Raw genomic sequence first — 295 nt, 5'->3', positions numbered from 1 at the left:
CCATAGCTATTTATCGACGCATAGTTTCGAGGACGAAACTAATTTTAGGGGGGTAGTAATGTAAGACCCATAATTTTAAAGTATACATTATGTATTTTTGGGTATTTTGGATTTTGGCTCGGAGGCTTTTTGGCCAAAGTTTTATTTTGGAGTTTATATGAGCAAAAAGATATTTTGATGTCGTTTAGAATTACTCGTCATTAAATAAATTAAATTAAGTGTGGTGAATCCTTTACGGAGAATTTAATGCGTTACGGGTGAAATGGTAATTTATCAAATATCTAGATATTTGTTT

This window comes from Cicer arietinum, chromosome 6 (genome assembly GCF_000331145.2).
Source record: "Cicer arietinum cultivar CDC Frontier isolate Library 1 chromosome 6, Cicar.CDCFrontier_v2.0, whole genome shotgun sequence".
Taxonomy (NCBI): Eukaryota; Viridiplantae; Streptophyta; class Magnoliopsida; order Fabales; family Fabaceae; genus Cicer; species Cicer arietinum.
Note: the sequence above shows the minus strand (reverse complement) of the source record.